This window comes from Ambystoma mexicanum, chromosome 10, assembly GCF_040938575.1.
Source record: "Ambystoma mexicanum isolate Mex_15411 chromosome 10, UKY_AmexF1_1, whole genome shotgun sequence".
NCBI lineage: Eukaryota > Metazoa > Chordata > Amphibia > Caudata > Ambystomatidae > Ambystoma > Ambystoma mexicanum.
Window position 1 is genome coordinate 837,029,233 of NC_090932.1, and position 12,542 is coordinate 837,041,774.

Consider the following 12,542-nt stretch of genomic DNA (forward strand, 5'->3'; position numbering starts at 1 on the left):
GCAGCCCGGCCTGCCCCAATGGTTTCCCCCCTGGCCTGTTGGAGATCTACCAAGGGCTCTTCAAGTGCCAACGCAGCCTGCGCTGGCAGACCCTGAGCCTGGGTGGCGGTGTCCACAGCTGCACCTGCAGCTACCGCTACCCTTGGGCCCGTGGCAGTCGATGAAACGGACTGCCGGGTCATACGGGTGCCAGTGCCAGATGCAGGAGCTGCATCCCCCTGAACCACAGGGGGTGGTGGCATGGCTGCACCAACACATGGCACAACATTGTGCTCAAGTGGCGCACCCCTGCCTCTTCCCCCTCTGTTGCTGCCCTGGACACCCTGGAGTCCCCCTACTCCCTGGTCACCACGGCCACGTCCCCGACCACGCCCGCCACGAGGAGGACGCCCAGCTGAGGCGCCCCTCACCTTTGGTAGCCTCCCTACCATGGCACAGATGTAATAGTGCTGGCACAGATGGAGTGGTGCCAATGGGAGGTGTACAGCACAATTGACCTGGGCAATTGGGGTGAAGGGGGTGGGAAGCAAGATGTTAACAGCCCCCCTGCACCTGCAAGGCTGTATGTGACCCGGTGATGTGTTGACGGGTCACGCAACGCTCAGGCACCCCAAAACTGCAGTAAAACCGTGCACGCAACCCTGCAGCCTACGTGCGTGGATTAAACCTCCCGCAGTACGCGGTGGCACCCAGTAACACGTATAACGCGTACGCGTGGGACACGCAGGCTACGATGACATCGAAAATGGGTGCGATACACAGGGGCACCCGCAGTGGGAAAAGGAGCGTTTGCGACTCACCGTCTGACTAGCGCGATGCAGAAAAACACGCGTAGCCAATACCCCCGCCAAAAGAAGAGATACGTCCTTGAGAGCTGTGAAGTAGATGGCGCGCGAAACAACTGGAAGCAGCAACACACGTCGGTCTCCACGAAAGGCACGTACAGCGAACTGCTGGGCCCGCTCACCTTTAACCCGTGCTGAGGGAAACGCACGCGCGCGTCACGTCACATGCGGACGTGCACTTTTTCACGTTTGATTACGCGCATTACACGCGGACGTGCAGTTTTTCACGCGCGCACGCTTATGCATGGGCCCTTTCCTCCTACTACACGCGGACGTGCAGTTTTTCACGCGCGCTTACGCGCATTACACGCAGCGTGCAGATTTTTCACGTGCCTAATCACTCCGTATGAAGCTGGCCACGCGAAAACACACGGAAGACCACGCTCCTGCCCAGAAGGCCAATTCACTGGCCCCCAGTGCCCCAAGCAGCCTCCCACATGCCATCTGCTGCTGCCTGCCTGCCTGCCTGCCTGCCTGCCTGCCTGCCTGCTGCCACCGTGCCCTGCCATTTGGTGCCTGCACATCAGCCATCTGCAGGGGTCCAGTTGCTGTGTCCACCCCTGCTGGTACAGAAGAGTCCCGACTCAAATGACATCGCTCCACAGCCCAGCCCCAGGACCCAGTTGGTCACCCACTCCTGCCCCTGGGGTTGCCATGTCGAGCACATCCACATCTGACACCAGTGGCAACCCCCGGCCAGAGGGGCAGAGGGGCACCAGCTTCACTGCCACCGAAGTTGGTGTCCTGGTGGAGCATGTCCTGGGGCAGTATGATGCCCTCTTCGGATCGTCCCGCGCCAACAGGGAAGGACGGGAGAGGACGCGGAGGGGGTGGCAACCCGCACCATCCAGAAGGTCAAGAAGCACTGGGAGGACTTGAGGTCCAGGACCCTCATGAAGGCCCGGCGCCTTGTGGAGGGGGGCCGGGGCCGCATGAGTTCCATCCAGTTGAGGGTCCTGGAACGCGCACACCCAGCGCTCCACAGCCAGGTCCTTGAGAGGGAGACCCGTCTGGAGTTGAGCGGTAAGTGGCCAAGCATTGCTGTGTGAGACAGGGCATGTTGCAGTGTGCTGGTTGTCTGATAATTGCCTGCATGTGTGACATAGGCCATGTACGCATGTATGTGTGCAGGGACATCATGGTAATGCATGTGCGACCTGTAATGTGTGAACCGCATGGTTGTTGCATGTGTTTGAATGTGACATGGGGAGCCCTGTGCAGATTGCACACATGACAGCATGGAAGTCTCTGTTCCTGGACATGGGTGGGGGCCTGGTGGAGGGTGCCCCTGGTGGCTGGGGGGTGGGGGTGCTGGGAGACATGGGTGGGGGCCTGGTGGAGGGTGCCCCTGGTGGCTGGGGGGTGGGGGTGGTGGGAGACATGGGTGGGGGCCTGGTTGAGGCTGCCCCTGGTGGCTGGGGGGTGGGGGTGCTGGGAGACATGGGTGGGGGCCTGGTGGAGGCTGCCCCTGGTGGCTGGGGGGGTGGGGGTGCTGGGAGACATGGGTGGGGGCCTGGTGGAGGGTGCCCCTGGTGGCTGGGGGGTGGGGGTGGTGGGAGACATGGGTGGGGGCCTGGTTGAGGCTGCCCCTGGTGGCTGGTGGGTGGGGGTGGTGGGAGACATGGGTGGGGGCCTGGTGGAGGCTGCCCCTGGTGGCTGGGGGGTGGGGGTGCTGGGAGACATGGGTGGGGGCCTGGTTGAGGCTGCCCCTGCACTGCTGGGGGGTGGGGGTGCTGGGAGACATGGGTGGGGGCCTGGTTGAGGCTGCCCCTGGTGGCTGGTGGGTGGGGGTGGTGGGAGACATGGGTGGGGGCCTGGTGGAGGGTGCCCCTGGTGGCTGGGGGGTGGGGGTGGTGGGAGACATGGGTGGGGGCCTGGTGGAGGGTGCCCCTGGTGGCTGGGGGTGGGGGTGCTGGGAGACATGGGTGGGGGCCTGGTGGAGGCTGCCCCTGCACTGCTGGGGGGTGGGGGTGCTGGGAGACATGGGTGGGGGCCTGGTGGAGGGTGCCCCTGGTGGCTGGGGGGTGGGGGTGGTGGGAGACATGGGTGGGGGCCTGGTGGAGGGTGCCCCTGGTGGCTGGGGGGTGGGGGTGGTGGGAGACATGGGTGGGGGCCTGGTGGAGGGTGCCCCTGGTGGCTGGGGGGTGGGGGTGCTGGGAGACATGGGTGGGGGCCTGGTGGAGGCTGCCCCTGGTGGCTGGGGGGGTGGGGGTGCTGGGAGACATGGGTGGGGGCCTGGTGGAGGCTGCCCCTGGTGGCTGGGGGGGTGGGGGTGCTGGGAGACATGAGTCGGACATGGGTGGGGGCCTGGTGGAGGCTGCCCCTGGTGGCTGGGGGGTGGGGGTGCTGGGAGACATGAGTGGGGGCCTGGTGGAGGCTGCCCCTGGTGGCTGGGGGGTGGGGGTGCTGGGAGACATGGGTGGGGGCCTGGTGGAGGATGCCCCTGGTGGCTGGGGGGTGGGGGTGCTGGGAGACATGGGTGGGGGCCTGGTGGAGGCTGCCCCTGGTGGCTGGGGGGGTGGGGGTGCTGGGAGACATGAGTCGGACATGGGTGGGGGCCTGGTGGAGGCTGCCCCTGGTGGCTGGGGGGTGGGGGTGCTGGGAGACATGAGTGGGGGCCTGGTGGAGGCTGCCCCTGGTGGCTGGGGGGTGGGGGTGCTGGGAGACATGGGTGGGGGCCTGGTGGAGGATGCCCCTGGTGGCTGGGGGGTGGGGGTGCTGGGAGACATGGGTGGGGGCCTGGTGGAGGCTGCCCTTGGTGGCTGGGGGGGTGGGGGTGCTGGGAGACATGAGTCGGACATGGGTGGGGGCCTGCTGGAGGGTGCCCCTGGTGGCTGGGGGGGGTGGGGTGCTGGGAGACATGGGTGGGGGCCTGGTGGAGGCTGCCCCTGGTGGCTGGGGGGGTGGGGGTGCTGGGAGACATGAGTCGGACATGGGTGGGGGCCTGGTGGAGGGTGCCCCTGATGGCTGGGGGGGTGGGGGTGCTGGGAGACATGGGTGGGGGCCTGGTGGAGGGTGCCCCTGGTGGCTGGGGGGTGGGGGTGCTGGGAGACATGGGTGGGGGCCTGGTGGAAGCTGCCCCTGGTGGCTGGGGGGTGGGGGTGCTGGGAGACATGGGTGGGGGCCTGGTGGAGGCTGCCCCTGCACTGCTGGGGGGTGGGGTGGTGGGAGACATGGGTGGGGGCCTGGTGGAGGCTGCCCCTGGTGGCTGGGGGGTGGGGGTGCTGGGAGACATGGGTGGGGGCCTGGTGGAGGGTGCCCCTGGTGGCTGGGGGGTGGGGGTGCTGGGAGACATGGGTGGGGGCCTGGTGGAGGCTGCCCCTGGTGGCTGGGGGGTGGGGGTGCTGGGAGACATGGGTGGGGGCCTGGTGGAGGCTGCCCCTGCACTGCTGGGGGGTGGGGTGGTGGGAGACATGGGTGGGGGCCTGGTGGAGGCTGCCCCTGGTGGCTGGGGGGTGGGGGTGGTGGGAGACATGGGTGGGGGCCTGGTGGAGGCTGCCCCTGGTGGCTGGGGGGGTGGGGGTGCTGGGAGACATGAGTCGGACATGGGTGGGGGCCTGGTGGAGGGTGCCCCTGGTGGCTGGGGGGGTGGGGGTGCTGGGAGACATGGGTGGGGGCCTGGTGGAGGCTGCCCCTGCACTGCTGGGGGGTGGGGTGGTGGGAGACATGGGTGGGGGCCTGGTGGAGGCTGCCCCTGGTGGCTGGGGGGTGGGGGTGGTGGGAGACATGGGTGGGGGCCTGGTGGAGGCTGCCCCTGGTGGCTGGGGGGGTGGGGGTGCTGGGAGACATGAGTCGGACATGGGTGGGGGCCTGGTGGAGGGTGCCCCTGGTGGCTGGGGGGGTGGGGGTGCTGGGAGACATGAGTTGGACATGGGTGGGGGCCTGGTGGAGGGTGCCCCTGGTGGCTGGGGGGTGGGGGTGGTGGGAGACATGGGTGGGGGCCTGGTGGAGGGTGCCCCTGGTGGCTGGGGGGTGGGGGTGCTGGGAGACATGGGTGGGGGCCTGGTGGAGGGTGCCCCTGGTGGCTGGGGGGTGGGGGTGCTGGGAGACATGGGTGGGGGCCTGGTGGAGGCTGCCCCTGGTGGCTGGGGGGGTGGGGGTGCTGGGAGACATGGGTGGGGGCCTGGTGGAGGGTGCCCCTGGTGGCTGGGGGGTGGGGGTGGTGGGAGACATGGGTGGGGGCCTGGTTGAGGCTGCCCCTGGTGGCTGGTGGGTGGGGGTGGTGGGAGACATGGGTGGGGGCCTGGTGGAGGCTGCCCCTGGTGGCTGGGGGGTGGGGGTGCTGGGAGACATGGGTGGGGGCCTGGTTGAGGCTGCCCCTGCACTGCTGGGGGGTGGGGGTGCTGGGAGACATGGGTGGGGGCCTGGTTGAGGCTGCCCCTGGTGGCTGGTGGGTGGGGGTGGTGGGAGACATGGGTGGGGGCCTGGTGGAGGGTGCCCCTGGTGGCTGGGGGGTGGGGGTGGTGGGAGACATGGGTGGGGGCCTGGTGGAGGCTGCCCCTGGTGGCTGGGGGGTGGGGGTGCTGGGAGACATGGGTGGGGGCCTGGTGGAGGGTGCCCCTGGTGGCTGGGGGTGGGGGTGCTGGGACACATGGGTGGGGGCCTGGTGGAGGGTGCCCCTGGTGGCTGGGGGTGGGGGTGCTGGGAGACATGGGTGGGGGCCTGGTGGAGGGTGCCCCTGGTGGCTGGGGGGTGGGGGTGCTGGGAGACATGGGTGGGGGCCTGGTGGAGGCTGCCCCTGGTGGCTGGGGGGTGGGGGTGCTGGGAGACATGGGTGGGGGCCTGGTGGAGGCTGCCCCTGCACTGCTGGGTGGTGGGGTGGTGGGAGACATGGGTGGGGGCCTGGTGGAGGCTGCCCCTGGTGGCTGGGGGGTGGGGGTGGTGGGAGACATGGGTGGGGGCCTGGTGGAGGCTGCCCCTGGTGGCTGGGGGGGTGGGGGTGCTGGGAGACATGAGTCGGACATAGGTGCGGGCCTGGTGGAGGGTGCCCCTCGTGGCTGGGGGGGTGGGGGTGCTGGGAGACATGGGTGGGGGCCTGGTGGAGGCTGCCCCTGGTGGCTGGGGGGGTGGGGGTGCTGGGAGACATGAGTCGGACATGGGTGGGGGCCTGGTGGAGGGTGCCCCTGGTGGCTGGGGGGTGGGGGTGGTGGGAGACATGGGTGGGGGCCTGGTGGAGGGTGCCCCTGGTGGCTGGGGGGTGGGGGTGCTGGGAGACATGGGTGGGGGCCTGGTGGAGGGTGCCCCTGGTGGCTGGGGGGTGGGGGTGCTGGGAGACATGGGTGGGGGCCTGGTGGAGGCTGCCCCTGGTGGCTGGGGGGGTGGGGGTGCTGGGAGACATGGGTGGGGGCCTGGTGGAGGGTGCCCCTGGTGGCTGGGGGGTGGGGGTGGTGGGAGACATGGGTGGGGGCCTGGTTGAGGCTGCCCCTGGTGGCTGGTGGGTGGGGGTGGTGGGAGACATGGGTGGGGGCCTGGTGGAGGCTGCCCCTGGTGGCTGGGGGGTGGGGGTGCTGGGAGACATGGGTGGGGGCCTGGTTGAGGCTGCCCCTGCACTGCTGGGGGGTGGGGGTGCTGGGAGACATGGGTGGGGGCCTGGTTGAGGCTGCCCCTGGTGGCTGGTGGGTGGGGGTGGTGGGAGACATGGGTGGGGGCCTGGTGGAGGGTGCCCCTGGTGGCTGGGGGGTGGGGGTGGTGGGAGACATGGGTGGGGGCCTGGTGGAGGCTGCCCCTGGTGGCTGGGGGGTGGGGGTGCTGGGAGACATGGGTGGGGGCCTGGTGGAGGGTGCCCCTGGTGGCTGGGGGTGGGGGTGCTGGGAGACATGGGTGGGGGCCTGGTGGAGGGTGCCCCTGGTGGCTGGGGGGTGGGGGTGCTGGGAGACATGGGTGGGGGCCTGGTGGAGGGTGCCCCTGGTGGCTGGGGGGTGGGGGTGCTGGGAGACATGGGTGGGGGCCTGGTGGAGGCTGCCCCTGGTGGCTGGGGGGTGGGGGTGCTGGGAGACATGGGTGGGGGCCTGGTGGAGGCTGCCCCTGCACTGCTGGGTGGTGGGGTGGTGGGAGACATGGGTGGGGGCCTGGTGGAGGCTGCCCCTGGTGGCTGGGGGGTGGGGGTGGTGGGAGACATGGGTGGGGGCCTGGTGGAGGCTGCCCCTGGTGGCTGGGGGGGTGGGGGTGCTGGGAGACATGAGTCGGACATGGGTGGGGGCCTGGTGGAGGGTGCCCCTGGTGGCTGGGGGGGTGGGGGTGCTGGGAGACATGGGTGGGGGCCTGGTGGAGGCTGCCCCTGGTGGCTGGGGGGGTGGGGGTGCTGGGAGACATGAGTCGGACATGGGTGGGGGCCTGGTGGAGGGTGCCCCTGGTGGCTGGGGGGTGGGGGTGGTGGGAGACATGGGTGGGGGCCTGGTGGAGGGTGCCCCTGGTGGCTGGGGGGTGGGGGTGCTGGGAGACATGGGTGGGGGCCTGGTGGAGGCTGCCCCTGGTGGCTGGGGGGTGGGGGTGCTGGGAGACATGGGTGGGGGCCTGGTGGAGGCTGCCCCTGGTGGCTGGGGGGGTGGGGGTGCTGGGAGACATGGGTGGGGGCCTGGTGGAGGGTGCCCCTGGTGGCTGGGGGGTGGGGGTGGTGGGAGACATGGGTGAGGGCCTGGTTGAGGCTGCCCCTGGTGGCTGGTGGGTGGGGGTGGTGGGAGACATGGGTGGGGGCCTGGTGGAGGCTGCCCCTGGTGGCTGGGGGGTGGGGGTGCTGGGAGACATGGGTGGGGGCCTGGTTGAGGCTGCCCCTGCACTGCTGGGGGGTGGGGGTGCTGGGAGACATGGGTGGGGGCCTGGTTGAGGCTGCCCCTGGTGGCTGGTGGGTGGGGGTGGTGGGAGACATGGGTGGGGGCCTGGTGGAGGGTGCCCCTGGTGGCTGGGGGGTGGGGGTGGTGGGAGACATGGGTGGGGGCCTGGTGGAGGGTGCCCCTGGTGGCTGGGGGGTGGGGGTGCTGGGAGACATGGGTGGGGGCCTGGTGGAGGCTGCCCCTGCACTGCTGGGGGGTGGGGGTGCTGGGAGACATGGGTGGGGGCCTGGTGGAGGGTGCCCCTGGTGGCTGGGGGGTGGGGGTGGTGGGAGACATGGGTGGGGGCCTGGTGGAGGGTGCCCCTGGTGGCTGGGGGGTGGGGGTGGTGGGAGACATGGGTGGGGGCCTGGTGGAGGGTGCCCCTGGTGGCTGGGGGGTGGGGGTGCTGGGAGACATGGGTGGGGGCCTGGTGGAGGCTGCCCCTGGTGGCTGGGGGGGTGGGGGTGCTGGGAGACATGGGTGGGGGCCTGGTGGAGGCTGCCCCTGGTGGCTGGGGGGGTGGGGGTGCTGGGAGACATGAGTCGGACATGGGTGGGGGCCTGGTGGAGGCTGCCCCTGGTGGCTGGGGGGTGGGGGTGCTGGGAGACATGGGTGGGGGCCTGGTGGAGGCTGCCCCTGGTGGCTGGGGGGTGGGGGTGCGGGGAGACATGGGTGGGGGCCTGGTGGAGGGTGCCCCTGGTGGCTGGGGGTGGGGGTGCTGGGAGACATGGGTGGGGGCCTGGTGGAGGCTGCCCCTGGTGGCTGGGGGGGTGGGGGTGCTGGGAGACATGAGTCGGACATGGGTGGGGGCCTGGTGGAGGGTGCCCCTGGTGGCTGGGGGGTGGGGGTGGTGGGAGACATGGGTGGGGGCCTGGTGGAGGCTGCCCCTGGTGGCTGGGGGGTGGGGGTGCTGGGAGACATGGGTGGGGGCCTGGTGGAGGCTGCCCCTGGTGGCTGGGGGGGTGGGGGTGCTGGGAGACATGAGTCGGACATGGGTGGGGGCCTGGTGGAGGGTGGCCCTGGTGGCTGGGGGGGTGGGGGTGCTGGGAGACATGGGTGGGGGCCTGGTGGAGGCTGCCCCTGGTGGCTGGGGGGGTGGGGGTGCTGGGAGACATGAGTCGGACATGGGTGGGGGCCTGGTGGAGGGTGCCCCTGGTGGCTGGGTGGGGTGGGGGTGCTGGGAGACATGGGTGGGGGCCTGGTGGAGGCTGCCCCTGGTGGCTGGGGGGGTGGGGGTGCTGGGAGACATGGGTGGGGGCCTGGTGGAGGGTGCCCCTGGTGGCTGGGGGGTGGGGGTGGTGGGAGACATGGGTGGGGGCCTGGTTGAGGCTGCCCCTGGTGGCTGGTGGGTGGGGGTGGTGGGAGACATGGGTGGGGGCCTGGTGGAGGCTGCCCCTGGTGGCTGGGGGGTGGGGGTGCTGGGAGACATGGGTGGGGGCCTGGTTGAGGCTGCCCCTGCACTGCTGGGGGGTGGGGGTGCTGGGAGACATGGGTGGGGGCCTGGTTGAGGCTGCCCCTGGTGGCTGGTGGGTGGGGGTGGTGGGAGACATGGGTGGGGGCCTGGTGGAGGGTGCCCCTGGTGGCTGGGGGGTGGGGGTGGTGGGAGACATGGGTGGGGGCCTGGTGGAGGGTGCCCCTGGTGGCTGGGGGTGGGGGTGCTGGGAGACATGGGTGGGGGCCTGGTGGAGGCTGCCCCTGCACTGCTGGGGGGTGGGGGTGCTGGGAGACATGGGTGGGGGCCTGGTGGAGGGTGCCCCTGGTGGCTGGGGGGTGGGGGTGGTGGGAGACATGGGTGGGGGCCTGGTGGAGGGTGCCCCTGGTGGCTGGGGGGTGGGGGTGCTGGGAGACATGGGTGGGGGCCTGGTGGAGGGTGCCCCTGGTGGCTGGGGGGTGGGGGTGCTGGGAGACATGGGTGGGGGCCTGGTGGAGGCTGCCCCTGGTGGCTGGGGGGTGGGGGTGCTGGGAGACATGGGTGGGGGCCTGGTGGAGGCTGCCCCTGGTGGCTGGGGGGGTGGGGGTGCTGGGAGACATGAGTCGGACATGGGTGGGGGCCTGGTGGAGGCTGCCCCTGGTGGCTGGGGGGTGGGGGTGCTGGGAGACATGGGTGGGGGCCTGGTGGAGGCTGCCCCTGGTGGCTGGGGGGGTGGGGGTGCTGGGAGACATGAGTCGGACATGGGTGGGGGCCTGGTGGAGGCTGCCCCTGGTGGCTGGGGGGTGGGGGTGCTGGGAGACATGGGTGGGGGCCTGGTGGAGGCTGCCCCTGGTGGCTGGGGGGTGGGGGTGCTGGGAGACATGAGTCGGACATGGGTGGGGGCCTGGTGGAGGGTGCCCCTGGTGGCTGGGGGGTGGGGGTGCTGGGAGACATGGGTGGGGGCCTGGTGGAGGGTGCCCCACAGTGCTGGGGGGTGGGGGTGGTGGGGAACAGGAGTTGGACATGAATGGGGGCCTGCTGGCAGGTGCCCCACAGTGCTGGGGGGTGGGGGTGCAAGGGGACATGTGGCTTGGCTGGGGGGCATGGCCATGGTGGATGGGCTGCCTGTGGGACATGACATGGGGTGCAGGGTAGTCCCCTGTGGTGTGGGATGCCTGCAGAGGTCGTGGAGGGGGTAGAGGGGAGACCTGGGAGGACCCACACTGCCAATTCACGTCTTGAACTTCCCGCACACCCACCACCCGCGCACCCCTGAAATCCACGTACCCAGGCCAATCGCGTGTAGACTTTCTCGCGCACCCCTGAAATCCACGTACCAAGGCCAATCGCGTGTAGACTTTCTCGCGCACCCCTGAAATCCACGTACCCAGGCCAATCGCGTGTAGACTTTCTCGCGCACCCCTGAAATCCACGTACCCACGCCAATCGCGTGTAGACTTTCTCGCGCACCCCTGAAATCCACGTACCCAGGCCAATCGCGTGTAGACTTTCTCGCGCACCCCTGAAATCCACGTACCCAGGCCAATCGCGTGTAGACTTTCTCGCGCACCCCTGAAATCCACGTACCCAGGCCAATCGCGTGTAGTCTTTCTCGCGCACCCCTGAAATCCACGTACCCAGGCCAATCGTGTGTAGACTTTCTCGCGCACCCCTGAAATCCACGTACCCAGGCCAATCGCGTGTAGTTTTTCTCGCGCACCCCTGAAATCCACGTACCCAGGCCAATCGCGTGTAGACTTTCTCGCGCACCCCTGAAATCCACGTACCCAGGCCAATCGCGTGTAGACTTTCTCGCGCACCCCTGAAATCCACGTACCCAGGCCAATCGCGTGTAGTCTTTCTCGCGCACCCCTGAAATCCACGTACCCAGGCCAATCGCGTGTAGACTTTCTCGCGCACCCCTGAAATCCACGTACCCAGGCCAATCGCGTGTAGTCTTTCTCGCGCACCCCTGAAATCCACGTACCCAGGCCAATCGCGTGTAGACTTTCTCGCGCACCCCTGAAATACATGTACACAGCCCAGCCGCGTATGGAAAAACCCGCACACCCCTGGAATACACGCTCCCAGCTCTGCGTTTGCTGCTGCCCTTTGCGCTGGGTTGGGGATTTTGATGGCTTTTCCCTGCGCGAGAGGCGTTCTTGGAGGCGTAACTGGCGCTGCTGCAGGGTCGCTGCGCAACTGTGCGCCACGGCTGGTTTTGGTGGCTGGAATCCATGAATACGCTGTGCGCGGAAATGGATTTTAGCGCACGCGGCTGGCGCAGGGATTCGCACGTGCACACTGTGCGCCAGCCGCGTGCGCCACTTGTGCGCTGAATTCTATGAATCGGCCCCCATATCTTGTGAGACTTTTAAAAATGAAGAAACTGTTTAGATCCAATATCTAAGTAAATTATGCAATGCTGTACTGACTCTTAATATAGTTCCCTTCATGTGGCAGCATGCAGAGATTAACCCAATATATAAAAATCGTGAGAGAGAAAATCATGTACATTAGCATCCAATCTCCCTTCTGGATACAGTGGGTAACATATTTGGAAAGATGTTGTTAAATCAACTTGAGATCTGGGGTAGTTTAAATGGTGTATTATCTAACCTACAAGTAGGATTCCAGAATGGAGTTGGCACCATAGATCAGATGTTTAGATTATAATTGCTAATTGAGAAGTTTGTTATTCTCAGAAAGATTCAGTTTTGCTTCTACTTCATAGATCATAACACTAACATTGACTCAGTCCCACGACAACACTGAGAACCAACTGTGGCAAGCTTATTTTATGGCTAGGTAGGTCACACAACTTTGACCTTCCTCAATGAAAAGGAGTACAGAAGGGGTGTGTTTTGGCTCCTGTGTTCTTCAAACTGTTTATAAATGATATTGCACAATCAAGTAGCTGATGCACCTTTTTTTAAATAAGATGGGCGCTTGATTTATAATATTTGCAGATGATTGATTCTTAGTATCAAAAACAGTATCAGGTCCCAAAAAGCAAGTGTCGTTGTTTGGTGTCTTTTGATTACTTTGAATGGTCTCCAAATTAATTCTTCAAATGTGAAAAGAGGAAGGTCAAGAGTCTGAATATATAAATATGGTGTATGAATATATATATATATATATATATATATATATATATATATATATATGGTGTACGATTTTAAAGAAAGGGGACATAACAAGACGAATGGAGCGCATCAAATTTACCACTGGTTAACAATTCTTGAGGAGCAGCGTTTAACTTTGTGAAAGAGCAGGAAATGGGCTTATGAAACAGCATTTGAATGTCTCAAGGACAAAAACATGCCATTTTGCATTTATGGCACCAAAATAAAAATGTTGTGGACTGTAATCATGGATATGGACTGAAAACACATTTGTAAAACCGCTGTTAGGACTCCAAAGTATCTGGGTTGGATTAAATTACTCAATTTTTTGAAACTGTGTGTTTATGAAAGA